Raw genomic sequence first — 12,071 nt, forward strand, 5'->3', positions numbered from 1 at the left:
CACTTTAGGCTCTATAGGGTCAAGATAGGTGCACCTAAGGATTAATTTGCTTCTTCACTAATATCCTTTCATAGATTATATCCCTTATATCACTAGTTGATCGACAATCTTCTTGAAATTGTAATTGACTCTTTGGCTTACATCAACTAACTATAGACACCATGAGAGCTATTACAACAAGGGAATGACCAGCAATGTACTCCTTACTACATAAATTTTAAAAAATGATTTTATTTTAAATGTATATTATGCAACCAAATGATAGTATCAATTTGCATCTAAATTAATGACCAATGTCTTATCCATTATTTCATAGAGTCAAATCAGTAACCCTTGACCTATTTTAATTGACTTATAAATAAATTTGTCAATTAAAAACCCTAAAACCCATTCATATCCCTTTGATATACTAAGAAACCCTATCAATTTATGGAATTATTTACTTAATTATTTGAATTAAAAGAAATAATAATTTGATATTCAACCTATAACAACTACATTAAGTTGTATGAACTTTGATCATTCAATCTCAAAATAACAAGCACATGAAAAATTAAGACATAAATTAGAGGCATGTATATTTAGAACTTCCTCTTTGTATTAATTTTCCTTGAAAGTAACACAATACTGATGTGAAACTCTAGATACAACTCAGAATATGACAAAACCTCTCATTTAATATTTATTGTATTCTTAGACTACAAAATTGAGAAAACATCGAAGATCACATAAAATTTGACTGACTGCAATAGTATATCACTAAAATCATACTAGAGTCAGACCCTTACTCTGCATCTTGGAAATATTTTGATAGGAGGACACATGTCAAAATTTTACTTGAAACCAAATATAAAGATAGTTTACATTGTTATTTTTAAAACAATCTTTGTATTCAATCTTAACTGGAGAAGCAATTATGAAACTGGCAGGTGGCACTTTCCTTAGGTATTCTTACTATGAAACTATTTGTACTCCAACAACCTGCCACTTTCCTTGCCTTTTATTCACTTTATCTATTCTTCCATTTTATTGTAGCTCTTCAACTACCTCCCATTGGTAGAGCCTTGATCTCTCCAACTACTTCCCATACATAAATCTCCCTTTTAGTAGACCGTTAAATGCATCTGAATTCATCCAAGTCTTTTACTACCTTATTCCACTTGGCATCTATTATATATTTTGATTCTATTGAAAAAAAATTCAATTGTTTTTCAACCTTAAACAATGAATCAATTAAATTATTTTAAGCGATTATCATTTTCACCCCAAAAAACTGATGTCATTCCTACTCATGTTAATATTTAACAGAAAGAATCTATCCATTCTTGCTAGTCCTTTAGTTTGTTGTTAGCATTCAAAATTGGTGGGATATAAGGTCTATTCCCTTCTGAAGACATCTTCATTTTACCTTGTATAATTTTCAATTTCCTAGTAAAGAAGCCTATTAATTATTTTGATGTCTCTAGGCCTTCCTTCACTATGATGATCTTTTTTGGTAAATCTGGTTTATTTTTCATTAGCATGATTAATCTTTCTAGGAATTGTACATATGGTCCCCATTGATTGAAGATGGGTGATAGCCATGAGATTGCTTCATTGTAAACATCCGCAACATCTTGTAAAGAAAGGTAAACACTATGAGCCTACTGGGAATTTTTTTTTAGAGTATCCACTCTATGGCCTATCATGCCTTTCAAGACACTTGTCCTTACCTCACAACCAAGCTTTGGAGATTGAGCATCAATGCTCATCCTTGTTGATTATGTCTCCTCTTGTTCTAGCTCTATGGTATGAGTAGACACTTCTAGTGTGACCCTTGTTGGTTTTTTGTTGTTGTCTTGTGCCTTGTTCTTCACTACATTATTCAGTTATTCCTTCAAGGATGCAACTTCAGCCACCAGTCCCTAAGCCTTCTCTTGTAGTTACTATATATTTTGCTTGTATATATAGCTTTTTTTCATCTCCTCTTCATAGAGCTTCTTGATATCTATGTAATCATGGAATTCTCTTGTCATCTTTGTCTCTTTCTCCTCTACCTTGGCCTCATTCATGAATGAGAAATGCTTTACAACCTTGGAGATTTTTGTACCAGATGTGCTATGTGAATTCCAAGCTATTATGTTTCCTTTAGTCATGTTTTGGACATCCATTAGGTTGGGCTTATTAGTTTTAGGATCCATGCTCCACACTGCAAGGGATTTTTAATCAATATTGAAGCCTGATCCCCTCTAAAGTCCACCAACACCAAATTCTTCATAAGAGATGGAGTTCTCCTACCTCCTTATCTGGTCAAGAATAAAATGTTATTCTAGATCCTACCCTCATACTAAGATCATGGAAATTCTTTGAACTAAGTCCATTGCCTCTAAAAGGTTCATCACCTCACTCTTTGGGTCATAAGCATGAAGCTTCTCTATCAATTCCTATATTTTCTCTTTATATTCTCCTAGCTTAAGCTTTAAAACTAGTTCTCTCTATTTCACTTTATAAAGTAAACTTTTAAACTCAACAAACTTGAGGAAGTCATCATCTTCCATGAACTATTTTTCTTGGATGATTTTTCCCTCCAGTCTAGCTACTGCTAGCTCAAGGTTAGTCAAAGAATTCTCTATTGCATTCACCCTATCTTGTATGTAACATTATCTCAAATTAGAAAAATACTAATTTCTTCCAAGCATTAGTTGAAGCGTCCTTTGTTTTACCTTTCTAGGTATTTGGATCACTTTTTTCCTTTTGTTACCCTTGGTAACCCATGATGCCTTAACAAGTTTTTCTTTTTCTATTTCCAATGTGACATCTATTTTAGTGGAATCAAGGTTTAACCTTTCCTCATCTCCTATGGATCTTATATGCATTTGTGCCATGATCTCTGTATAATCATCCACCATCTTTCTAAGCCTACATGGATAGGGAACATCTAGGTAGAATCCTTTAAAGCTTGGATCTATTCTTTATAGCTCATTCTCAACCATTAGGACATCATCAAACTTAGCTAATTATTTTGTGGCTTCCCTCTTGGCTACAATATTTGTAATGAAGCCTTCTTGGGGTGACTCCCTAGTGTTTGGAAAAAATAATGCTTAATTTCTTTTAAGGTGTTTCTCATATAGCCCTCCAGGTCATACATTCTATAAGGAGCAATATATAAATATAATGGTGGAGGTAAGCATGTATTTGGTCTAAGGATTCTTTTCCAATTGAAAAGTCACCTATTTTAAAACACCTACACAAAAATGTTCCCATATGCACTTTAGGCCCTAGGTATTCCCTACTGGACATCAATAAATACCACATGAATTCAATGATGGATAGTCTAAGAGGTATATATTTTGGAAAGATATGGGGTGGTTGTGTGCAACCATAGACTATCATGAAGGAAAATATTAAGAACACCAAGGCAAGTAGGATCTTTGTAAAATGCATACTGGTCTCTGAAATCATGGTCATTAGCAAAGATGGCATTTGAGGAATCTAGGAATAACTTTATCCATTCCTCTACAAACTGACTATGTTCCCTTTGTCAAGTTTTTCCTCCTTTGGAAATAGAGGTCTTAGTAACTTCCATGTTTGTATCTTGAATCTCATCAACTTATTTATCTGACATCCTGACCCTGATTTAAAAATCAAGAAGCTCTATAATTGGCACTAAAAACTCTAAAATCGTTATACTAAATACTCAACAACTTCTTGAGATCTCCTTTTTTTGCAAATAGTAATTTTTTACTATCTATAGAATGTCATTATGTTATGCATACTTCATCAACCAATTTTATGCATTGATATCCTACATGCATAGGTCTTAAACTCAATTTTTCTGTCACCTCAATGGAGTGTTGACATAACTATCCAACTTTTCATTCTCTATACTTTCCTCAAATCTCATTGGTTGAGAACTTCATGTCATTTTCTAGCTTAGAAAAGTGGAAAAAACTTTTCATGTCTCATTTTAGGTTTTCCAATCTTATGATTCATTTTGAATTTCAAACCCTTCATATCCTCTTAAGGAAGAAATGTGATCTTTATGTTCTTACAATCGACCAAGTTTTGCATTGGTGAGGATCCATTTTAAGTCCTTTTGGATCTTATAGTTACATCTTATCATAAGATCACAACATTAATTGCAATGTCTTATTCAAAGTTGCAAACATATGCTAAGCAATTTACAAATCCTTTTGTAGCATCTTTTAATACACATAAAACTTTTACAATCTCATGATCATAGCTTTGCATAGAATCAAATCTTTCCTTTTCTTGTGTTATGATCTCTTGATTATAGTTATCTAAGCTTCTTCACAAATTCATAAGTTTTCTTTTAATTTCTGCCTATAGCTCCAATAATACACTAACTATGAGCTTTCTTTATCATATCTTCAGAGACTCTAACTTTCACTTTGTATAAAGAGACCCTTACAACCATGCATTCACCTTTTCTTCATAGCCTCAAAATCCATCATGGTTTTCTCTTGCAATCTTATGATCCTCTATCTTTTGTATGTTCAAAATACTTTGTTAACATGTGTTCAATTTTTCTACACTTGTGCACTTAGCCCCACTTCGTACAATCAAAATACTTCACAACCTCACCACTTTATTTCTCATGATCTTATAATCTCTTTTCTTTTATATGGTCAAAGGTATATGTTTATATGCTTCTCCATTTAACATAAGATTGTATCACTATTACATTACCATAAGATACTTATGATGATACATAACTGGGATGAGCGCAAGATTGAAACCCTCATAATACACTTTTGTGATTCTATGATTACATTGGATATCGTAACATTGAGAGACCAAACATTTGCATTTATGGTCATTAGAAAACATTTGTTTCATAACATTGGGAGAAAAAAAATAGATTTATGCCTAGCTACTGAAAACTTGATCATAAGATCATAATCAAAGATAGAACAAATGAAAATCACATGTGATCTCCCACTTGAACATAAAGCCTAGCGTAAAGGTCAAATTTTATTTCAAATTAAGAAAATTTCTCAATGATAGGGTAAAAGACAAGATCCTAGGACATTGCAAGATCATATTTTAAGGAAATTTTTTTGGATATGGCTAGGGAAAAACCTACCAAGTTAGGGTTTCTATTGGAAATGTGATAACCATTTAATAACAAACCCTGACTACACAAAACTTTCAGGACATTATCATAGTAATTTTTTAAAATTTTGACATAGTGAAAATAAGGGCTATTAGTGGCTCTATCTAGGGATGATGGATAACCTATATCTATGCAAGAATTTAGAATTTCTAGGTTAAGAAGACTACATAAATGACAAAAATCTTAGAGAGCAACACACAGACCAAGGGAAACAACAAATTTATAAAGAGAGGGAAAATCCATATATACAAAGATCTACACTATGTACAAACCTAAACTACTATTCATGGAAAGAAAATACCTTCAATAGAAGTATTTCTTCAAGAATTGTCCATTAACTGGCAATTGAAGAATGTCACTTGATAATTCCTTCAAAATATAAGAATCTTCACCCCATGTAGAATCAATCAAATATGAGCCAAGCTAAATGGGATCAAACTTACCATGCTTTCCTTTATCTTTCATTTTTCCATTCCACATTAGGACAAAATCTTCTGGCTCAAATTTTCTTACCACTTTTTTTTAATCATATAAGTGTTTTGTTTGCAATTGCAATTTCATATTTCTAGTAGAACCTTCTTTTCTTGTTTCAGTCAACCCTACTAATTCATCCATTCTCTCTTGCATATCATCTATCATATCATCATCATAGATCTAGATGTAATTGTATAGGGCTATCAGATTATTTTGAGGCATTCTAGCTTGGATTCCATACATTAGATCAAAAGGTGACACACCTATTTCCTCCTTGATAGTTACTTTGTTAGCCTAGAGTACTAAATGCAACTTGGAATCTCGTGCCATTTTATTATCAACCAAAGTCCTCTCAATAACTTTTAACAAGATTTAGTTTGTAGATTCAGTTTGTCCATTTCCTTGTGGATAATAAGGGGATGATGTTGATCTTATAATACCATATTTGTCACAAAACTTGATAAATTATTTTGACCTGAAGCACATGGCATTATCAGTTATAATTCTCTCAGGACACCCAAATCTAGTTATGATGTTACTCAACACAAAAATATTCACCAATTTAGTGGTAGAATTTCTAGTAAAAATAGCCTCTACACACTTGGTGAAGTAGTATGTTGCCACCAATATCCATGAGTAACTAGTACTAGACTTGGTTGAGATCACCTATGAAGTCTGTAATGCGCCTGTTGGTGTTTTAAAAATGAACTTAAAACTACTAAGCAAAAAAATGCTTAATACCAAGTTGACATTACTCACACAATCTAAAGACCAGCCAATTATTATTAACAATGTATGTGCAAAGCATTTGGGACCAACTTCAACAAAACCAAGGGTGGTTTTCTACACTTTTGGCTCTGCAAAGCCAGGGTGGGTGTACCCAGGGATGATTCACAACTAGGAAAGATTGTATGAGGATTATTTTAGTTTCATTTTGATTCTCATCTCAAATCCTTAAGTACATACATAATTCATGACAATTTGCTAAATACATCGCATATAACAGATTTGGCCAAAAATTCTTCTATAGAACTGTAGATGTTCTCAACAATAGTGGCTAACTAAAGCTAGAACATTCCATGCAGACAAGTACTAGCCAACCTTTGAAGATCTACAGGAAATAAAAGTAAAATTTGATTTGATGCAACCTTTGACCATTATTTAGCCTTGGAATCTCACTTAAATAATGTGAGATGCAACAATCTTTAGGCTAAAAGAAAGTGACAGGTGTCTTCTAAAAGATACTGACATGCATCTATCATAAAATACAAAAGAAAATAATAGAAAGGCTATTACATCAAACATTTCTTGGTGGGTCCCTTTCTATTATGCTTCTCAATTGTTGAGACAAGAAAATATGATCTGTTTCTTCATTTATTCTTCATCCTTGGAGTAAATAGCCATGAGGTTTGAAAGTGATGTACCATCTTCAATTACTTGCAAACTTACTTTAATCTGGCAATTTTCCATGTCTTCATTATTAATCATGAGGGTACCTTTTACTTTTGTATCTTCCTCCTCATCATCTTCTACCATTTGTACCAGGAACTAATTTTTCCATTCATTATAAGTAGCATCATCTGGCCAATCAAAATTTAGAGCCTCTCTTTGTATAATCACTAAATAATTTTCTAATTCCTCTAAATCATCAAGCTCTTTTCTAATGGCATTATAAAATAACTGTATCTTTACCAACTCTTCGTTTGTCCTTGCCCAAAACCAGTGACCAGTTTCACTCATGATGTTCTTGATCCTTTCATAAAATATTTCATCCAACTCTTTTTTCCACTTTTCTTTTTCCTTTATTGTGTCGACAGATTCTAAAGCACAAGGAAATAAAATGAATTTTTCAGCGATATAATTGGAAAAACAATGTGTTAATCTTTTTTGCAAAGAATCCCTTTTATCATCAAAATCTTCTAGCTTATTTAATAAATAAAAAAATTTCTCTACTTGATGACAACGCATTTGGATGGCAGATATACACATGAATGTGATATCATTATTTCTCTCCATCTACTTCTATGCCAGAGGAGTCAATTTAACCTCATCTTTGTTCAACTCATCCATGACAGTTGTAATTCTTGTCAACTGACCAAAGAAGGTTGACCATTGTATTTTATCCCTTAAATACATCACACCCTTCTTTAATTTTCCTTTATATTGATTCTTTATTTCTACTTGCAACTCATGTAGTTTGGTTTTTTCTTCTTCAAAGTCCTCTGCAGTATAGAATTGAGGCCTTTCAGGGGTAGCTAGTATTTCAACAATAGGGGTTGCTTTAACAAATGATTGTGGAGGGTATGCAATTCTAGGTGACCTGGATTCTCCCACCTTTCTCTTCCCAAGTATCTTCTCCATTTGAGACACTTGATTCTCCAAATTTTGTATGTGTGTGCCCCTCTCTTCATATGCCTTCAACACTTCTTCAAATCTATCATTTACCTAAGAAAATTTATCTTCTTCCTGGCTAGATACCACACTGCCAAATTTTAGCATTTCTGAAGCCATTCCCATTATCTGTTTACTACCAACCTCACCAGTGCTGTATACTGTTAATGCTATATTATGTTTTGCAGTAGAGATTTCCTGCATCCTATTTTTATCCCTTTTCTTAATTGACCAAATTACAAGGGCTTGGTGATCATCACTAAATTTGACTCCTTTATGAGCCTATAATATCTCTTCTTCAGTTTGTAAAGTGACATCCTTTTATTTTCTTACTGAATAAAAAACCATAGCATTCACTATATTCTATTCAAGTAAGATAAGGACTCCTGATTGTTTAACTAATTGCCTCTCGGCCTTAGGTGTAAATTGGGCAAAATCATTCAAAAATTTAGATTTTACCTCTTCTTTAATAACAGAGTCTAGTTTATTTGGTTGCTCTGCTTTTATTTTTTTACAAGAATTTTCAAAATTTCCTATATTCAACCTCCACAAAAATTGTGCAAATGCTCTAGATTTCACAGAATTTTCATCATTTACAAACCTCTCAGAGGCTTGGACAACTATAGGATCAATTTCCTTACCTTTATAGTTAGCAACAGTAAGCTCCAAGGAAGGTGCAAGGGGTTCTTGTGGTTCCCCAATCTCTAGATCTGTGGAAGTAACAATTATATCCCCTTCTCCTCCAATTTGTCTTAATTGTTCCCTTAAAGATGCTTCATCATCTATCCTGATTGGGGATTGGCTTGGGGAGTATTGTTCTGGCAGGGAAGAAGAAGATCCCTATTCTAACTTCTGCCTTTTTGGAGCACTGGTTGTAGATGGACTTCCTAGTCTTTTTCCTTGATGAAGAGGACCTTGTTGCACACTCTGAATCATTACATAACCTGACCTTTTCTGCATGGTATATTAGCTAGGAGCTACTATGTTTTTACTATTAATTCTTTTCTACACTTTTGCAGCCTTGTCTGGGTATGCCCTAACATATGTAGCCATTTTTTCATTCATAGCCTGTGTTATCTCAACAAAATTATTCATCAAGGCCTGCATCTTGGCTCCCTAGTATTTCTTTTCTTTCAATGGGTCATAGTGGGGATCAAAATCATTAATGAATTCAAGAGTTTTGCTAAACACCATCCACTTTTCTTTTCTCAATTCTTGTTCTTGTAAAGTGAAAATGTTTCTAATCACATCTTTAGGATAATAGACTTGTTGGACCATGCGAGAATCTTTTATTGTCTCCCTGAAGATATCATAGAAACCTGCAGGATCAATAAATCTGGCATGAGATTTTGCCATGTTATATTTTTCTAAAAACAAGTTCAGATGTTTCCAACCTTTCCTTACAAAAATAAAATCATGGGCCACAGTGACAATTGGAAAAAATGTGCCCTTCCTTGTCAACTTCCTCTCATCTATAGTACTTATCTGCCATAACAGCTTGGCTATTCCTATCTTCAAAGGCACATGAAATGGTAGCACATGAGGTTTTCCCAAAAAAGAATACACTCTTATCACTGTTGAAACATTGTAGGGAATTATATCCCCCCAGTTATGACTGACAAGTAGCCCTTTAGCATGGTCCTTGGGTCTGACGAATTCTAACAATGCTTGTGGGATTTTAGGGCTATCTCCTCTTAAAAGTAGTCTAAACTTTGATGCAAAATACCTATCAAACCTCACATAACTAGCACCTATAGCTTCTAAGGTCATATCTACACTCCACAACTATATTAGATTCTTCTCCCCCACCCTAGTTGTTTCCAATTCCATACCTGTGGCGAAAAAAGTAAATCCCTTGTACAAGCACATATGCATAAGCAATCAATACCAACGAAATGGTTTATCTACTTTTCCTTTTGCTATCCCAACCAAACCATTATGAATTTCTCTTGCGAGAAATGTTGCAAAATCCAGGATAGAGCTCATTCCAAATTGAAGAGTTTGTGCCATGATGAGGACAATTGAGCTTGGAATTTGTTCTACCTCATCTATTCCAAAAATCTTACAAAGAGAAACATATAATGCCTTAGCCCTAATTTTAAAATGTCTTTTTAATAGTGGCTCTGGGGTGCTGATAGTAATTATAGACAAATTACCAACCTTGGCAGCATTCTCCTGTAGTGGCCCTCTTTTCAAGTAGGTTTTTTGTGCATTATACCTTGTTTGTAGGTTATCCATGTCAATGGTTTCATGCACAACATGGTTAGGGTTAAGATTGAAAACTTCTCTAATCAATTTAGGGCAGACCCTAAAGAGGTTTACTCTATCATGATTCTTTATCCACCCTATAATTGGGTCATACTTCTTGGCCAAATCCATTAATAAATCATTGTTGAAGAAAAATGTAGGGATTGTCAACTTTCCAATATCAAACTCCTAGACATTGCTCAGAGGCGTATCCATTTTTCGCTCTGAAAACCACTTTTTGAATAATTCCAAACCTCCCATGGATACCTAAACATCTCGTATCCAATTAGCCTTGTCATAAAAACCCTCTGGTAAGGCTACTCTAGGATTTTTAGGAATCAACTCCCTCCCCTTAGTTATCTCATGTACTAACAAAAGAAATTGTTCCAAAAAATCATCATGCACACCCCTTTTCGAATATTCAGTTTGCCCAAAAAAATCCTTTTGTGGAGGCATCTTTAAGTGTTCAGAATCTTTATAACAGCAAATTTTTATTTCTACTAGTTACAGATCATTTACCCGCCAGATTTTCCCTCCTTTCTCTATAGTTTTCTCTGCAAATTATGCTAAAACCCTTGAAATATTCTATGCCCTAGCTCTTGAAATCGTCTCGCACTAAGAAAATCTGTAACTATACTTCAAAAATGGAAAATTTGCATGCTATATCAGAGTATTTAGGTCACATGAAGATAACTCTATATCATATTTATTTCTACAACTGCTATTTTCATGTTGTATCTTGAATTTGAATTCTACCCATTGATCTCCCATGAATTGGACGACTTTATTTTAAAAGAGAAAAGCCTTTTAAAACTTTGGGATCCTCGAACATGCATCATGAGCCCGCTTCCCTGCATTATTTAAAACCCTCACATTTTGATAATGCGAGAATGCGAGCACTATCAATTTTACCCTAATCAATGGCGAACCAAGATTTCTTCATTTGGCTGCCCACTAGATCAACTTGACCAATGAAAACATACCCTTTTGTCCATATGCTTCTGACAGTAATTAAAGTTTACACGTCCATGATATTGCCACTTCCAACTTGGCATACCTGTCACCCACCACCAATGAGCGTGTTTCATTTTATTTAATCTTTTCCAACGTGGCATGAATCAGCGTATTTCTTAAAGCCTTGTCCAGGCCCCACCATGCCCGTTTGCCCACATTATTTAAAAATTGAGCAGCTTGATAATGCGAAAATGCAAAATTCATTGATCTTGCTTTAACCAATGGTGATCAGAAACTTGTCATGACTATGCACTCATTCAATCTGAACAAACCAATGAAATGCTCTCTTCATTCCATGTCATCTGACAACTGCCACAAAGGACATACCATTATTACCTTTCTGCAAAAGGCAGGCCCATGATGTCACCATTGCCATGCGTCGTGAGCCTGCTTCCCCGTATTATTTAAAGACCACGTATTTTGAAAATGCGGGAATGCAGGAACCTTAGATCTAAACAAGATCCATAGTTGATGAATATTGATCATAAGGTGAATTTTTCATTGATTTGAACAACCAATGAGAGCATAGGAAAATAAAATGTATCCTGACAAATCTGACAAATCTACAAAAAGTGTCCTGACCCATGCTGACATACCAAACCTTTTGTGGTGCACTGAATCTCAAAAACCATTAGGGGCTACATGTCACAAATCCATTTCCCCTCATTATTTAAAGACCTCGCAACTTTAAAATGCAGGAATGTGGGGACCCTTGATCTTGAGAAAATCAACGGTGTTGAAAAACATTTCAACTTGGCATCCTTTTTGAAATAAAATATCCAATTAAAGTGCATAAAAGGTTTATCATAAGGATAGAAAGGTATTCTGA

The sequence above is a fragment of the Cupressus sempervirens genome, chromosome 10, assembly GCF_028749045.1.
Source record: "Cupressus sempervirens isolate cs-2001-9-10 chromosome 10, ASM2874904v1, whole genome shotgun sequence".
NCBI lineage: Eukaryota > Viridiplantae > Streptophyta > Pinopsida > Cupressales > Cupressaceae > Cupressus > Cupressus sempervirens.